The sequence below is a fragment of the Brachyhypopomus gauderio genome, chromosome 6, assembly GCF_052324685.1.
Source record: "Brachyhypopomus gauderio isolate BG-103 chromosome 6, BGAUD_0.2, whole genome shotgun sequence".
Classification (NCBI taxonomy): domain Eukaryota; kingdom Metazoa; phylum Chordata; class Actinopteri; order Gymnotiformes; family Hypopomidae; genus Brachyhypopomus; species Brachyhypopomus gauderio.
Genome location: NC_135216.1, coordinates 9,329,330 through 9,334,087, shown reverse-complemented (window position 1 = coordinate 9,334,087; position 4,758 = coordinate 9,329,330).

Genomic DNA, 4,758 nt, shown 5'->3' with positions numbered 1-4,758 from the left:
TGCTTGGATTTTGTTTATCATGTTACGTCAGTGCCTGCAATCCTACTGCTGATCTATTTGTTGAGTCATGCAGTTATAATACAGAACTAAATAAAGGACATTGGAAAGAATCGTAAGTAGCTGATGCAGCATTTTTGTTGCTATATATAAAATTCTATCTTGTACAAAAAAGCATTTTTAAGAACGTCAGTGCACCTGGACAGTACACCTGCATTTAAACTTGGAAGAGAGTCACATCTTTGGGATGGTCTGTCGTTTTCAAACATAAGCATTGTCACTGTTGTCCACTAGAGGTCGCCATACAACTCGATAATCTACAGGAAAGACCACTATGGTAAAGACGGCCTGACAAATGTGCAATAAAAAAGGCCCAAAGTAAGATTTTTCTCGTCTTCGTTGAATTCAGATTGGTTTTAATAGGCGATTTTTTATATATTATGTTTTAGTAACAAGCGTTCAGTGGAATTTATAAGATCCAAACTTAGACTTATCCATTGGCTCTATTTACTAAAACAATAAGCTGATAATACGTTGTCCTTTAGAGTGTAATGTAACTGTTTTAGTCCGTTTAAAACGATGGTCTTTTGTACCATCTTAAATTCACCAAATGTTGTTTTCTCCTTTGTCTTAAACATTTTTTTTCTTTTTTTTAATCATAACATTTGTCCACCAGATGGCAGTCTATCTCTAAGAACAACAAAGTGGGATGAAATAAGAAGTAAGCATACTGTATCGTTTTTTTCCATATATAATTTTATCAGAACATTTTGCTTTGTAATAAACGAACCACACTCCTAGCTTGTAACAAAAAGCCGCAAATCCAATATCTATATTAATAAGTAGCTACTTCAAATTAGGACACAGAGTACAAGCGGGTAATTATTTATTCATATTTATAGGAACTAATCCCCACCCATCATAATAATAAACAGTGGAAAATTACTGTAATAATATATGAAAATATTATTTGGAACATTAAACGCTGAGGAATTCTAATGGCACTAAAGCCTATTTCACATTTTGCCCCTCACTGTTTTTGAAAGGGAAATAACATAGCTGGCTCTGTTTCAGGCTAATCGGCTTTGAATGAAAAATACATCACTTTAATCTCAACCTCCCCACTTGGCATTGAAGTGCAGACAAAAAAGGTAAACCTGTCTTTTAAAAATCACACCAGGAAGCAGAAAGCTGCATGTAATCCTGTGTCCTGTCCCTCTTACTTCTACTCGTATTGTTCTTTTCAGTGCCAATTTCCTAGCAAATTAATCCTCTTAGGGGAAAAAGCTTCCTGCATGCTGTATGAACTATTAAGCAGCAATCTCGTTGATCTTTTTTTCTCCTTCACATTCCTTCCCATATAGTTGAATAACACCAGCATTTAATTTCCAAGGGTGTCTAGTCACTTTTCTTTTTTAAATAAATCCAGTCACGTAAAATAACCCTACACAACATCTCCGGGTCCTCATCAGAATATTTGCAGTTGAGATATTATGTGCAACATTTACAAAACCAGTTATTGTTCGATAACTGGTGAAGGTGATGTTATTTAACCCAGAGCTGCTCGGCTGGCCGGTTCAGTGGGAGATCCAGAGCGAACGCGTCCACGTGCCTCTCGCGCGTGCCCGCGTGCGTGTTGTCACGTGGGCACGCGGCTCTGCGGTCGGTGTCTCGAGCTGCGCTCGCGAACGCTGATCGTCCTCCCCGTTCCTGCGGGACCGGTGCATTGTTGCAGCCTCTTTTCAAGTGAATGCCTCGAATGGCACAGTGATCAAGCGAGAAAAAATAATAATCAGCTGGCCTTTGTTTCAGTCAGCCTCCTCAATAGGGGGAAATAAACTTATGGTAATGAAGCCTTATCGTGGACGGTTCAGATGCGAGTGTGATGGGCTTTGCCTGTCTGTCAACCACCAGCAGCTCTAACGGTGAGTTGCCAACTGTCTGTGGTCCAGGACACCCTACAGCTCAGAGCTGTGCAACCCCCCCCCCCCTCCTCCTCCTCCTCCTCATCCTCATCCCCCCCCCCCCCCCCCCCCCCCCGACATTTCTACCAGGTTATGTAAGATATTCCGGTCTTAAACACTTTAAGATTGTGTTTTGAATAGCCTAAACCAAAATCTAAATATTTAAAAGTCCAAATCTAACAATACCATCACAATTTCCTCACGTTTCCTACAGTCTGATACCCTTCTTGGGATCATCATAAACATTTTAGTGTTCGATTTAGTTTCTACCTGTTTAAATAGTTTTATGTTTCATATAGGCTACATATGTTTCATGTTTATCTGGGTTAATATTGCAGTGCTTTGAACTTAATTTATTTCATATTATATGTACAACAAACCTATTTGTATGTAGTAGCCTACCTATGTTTGTGTGTGTGTGTGTGTGTGTATGTACACAATAAATATGGGTCTCATTTAACTATTAATACCAATTAATACAGTGTCCAGGTCTGCTTAAGGAGCTGTACTCTACCTGACCTTTCTGTGTGTGTGAAAGAGAGAAAGCGGTTCTGAACCTGAAACAGGAACTCATTTAAATGTACTGGCCCAAGTGAAGATTACATTGCTGGATATATGTCCGACATGCTCTCTCTCTCTCCGAGTCAGAGAGAATCCGCTAAAGATAAAGATGAGAAAACGCAGGGAAATTACATCACACCTTGAGTGCTCTCACCAAGGGCAGACTCGCTCAGGTGAGAGATAGATGTTCAGAGAGGTGGAGAGAGAGAGAGACAGAGAGAGAGAAATGACCTCAGTCAGCTACTCAGCCCTATCTGTGTGAAGCAGCCCGTGATAGTTAAACACAGGCTCTTCCTCAAACTATGACTTTATATTCCGTCCTTGTATATACTGAAAAGACCACAATATGAATTGTATAGGTCATCTCTTTGAACCTATTATGCAATTAATAACAAACTCAATTACTTTCAGCACATAAAACAGAATAATTATGCAGCGTTTATCTATATAAAAAGAAAAACAGAAAGTTTGTATCCATTAATCAAGCAAATGCTTTGCTGTTTAATTGGTGGACATGATTTTATTTGGAACCACTTTAACCAGTTCCCACTCTGTTTAAATCACATCTATAACTGATGGTTAAAAAGGGGTTTATGAAAAATGAATGTAGATGGGAAGAGAGTCAGCAATATGCTCAAAGTGCCACGAGTGTGTGTTTTAGGAGCTTGGGGTTGGCCTGCTGCCCACACAAGGACAGATAGACCTGTGCTTCAATTAGGCGGACAGGAGTCCCGATATCAGCAAGACACCCCGCAAGCGTGAGACGACTGAACTCTAACTGCAATTACGGGAGCAGTTTGGTGGAAGCCCCGTGGTGCAAATGACTCGTGTTGCTCGTCTCTCTTCAACTCTCCCTGCACCCCACGGTCCCGGTACAGCAGCGGTCCTGTCCTGCACAGCAAGGACACACACACACACACACACACACGGTTCACGTCTGTGGATTTTGCCGGCTCTCAGTGGCTGGACCTCCACCAGTGTGGGTGGGTCTGCGGCAGCTGTCACATTCCTACTAATTCTGTGATGAAACGGAGCAATTGTGGGTTTTACGGCCACGGGAATGAGGTCTGCGCACGGACGGTTCGGGAGGGGGTCGCAGAGCGCCCATAAACAAAAGCTCCCCGTGACAGATCGGGCAATTCAACCGAACGCCGTGGTGCCATTACCATCTCTTGTAAAACCACAGATGACCTTTAAATATGTGGCATGGTGGAGATATGGCTGCCATATGCAAAAAATTATTAGAACTTCAGCAGATCTCTTTAAAGAAGACTGTGCTGTCCCACTTAAAAAAAAAAAAAAGTAGTTCCATTGTTTGGTGGGCTGTGAATGAGCTCAAGGTGTCGGGGCCAGACCTGGTATATATGCCACGGAGCTGTGAAAGAAGCTTTTAAGTCTATTTTTTATTTCCCTGCTCAATTTTACTGGACCTGTTGATGCACATCATTAAACATGATTTTACATATCGTGTTAGTCTTTTTATATGCACACTTCCATGTCTTTGCAGCTGACCTTCTGCCTGCTTTATGATCAGCAATATAACAAGTTATATTTGATCTGCATAAAGCTGATCCAGAAAAACGGGACGCAAACAGGATCCCCCCCCCCCCCCCCCCCCCCCCGCACCAAATCCCCACGTGAGCGTGGACGTGGTAAAGTGAGCGCCAGGTTTTGAATCCTCCTCACTGCAGCTCTGTCCTCTGGTAACACTTTAGCCGATCCCATAAAGTCAAACACAAAGAGACACAGAAGCAGCACCTCTGTCTCCCCACATCAGCAAACTGGCACATCACCATGACAGAGCTGTGAATGAGCGCCGAGAGCCAATTACAGCCGGCTTGCCTGCGGAGCCACCTGAGAGGGGGAAAACGAGAGAGAAAACGTATGGCGGCTTTGCTGGGGTCTCTCTCTCCGCCCCCTCCGAGTCCCCATATCAGCTGCGTGCGCAAACACCTGGTTCATTTAGGATAACAATATTAGTGTTGCGGTCCGGCCGAGGTGGCCACGGTTATGGTGGCCTGATTTCCAGGCGCCTGCATCACCGGGCACACAGTGACACGTGAAATCTGGACAAGGGGAGACTTTTTCTTTTACTGCAGCAGTAGTAATGAGTTGGGATTTACCTGTTCGTTGTTGAAGTCTACAAAACCTGAATTCACACTGAAAAGTCATTGAAATCCTGACACCGACGCAGAACTCGCATCATGATTTATTGAATCTATAGATTAGAGTTCAG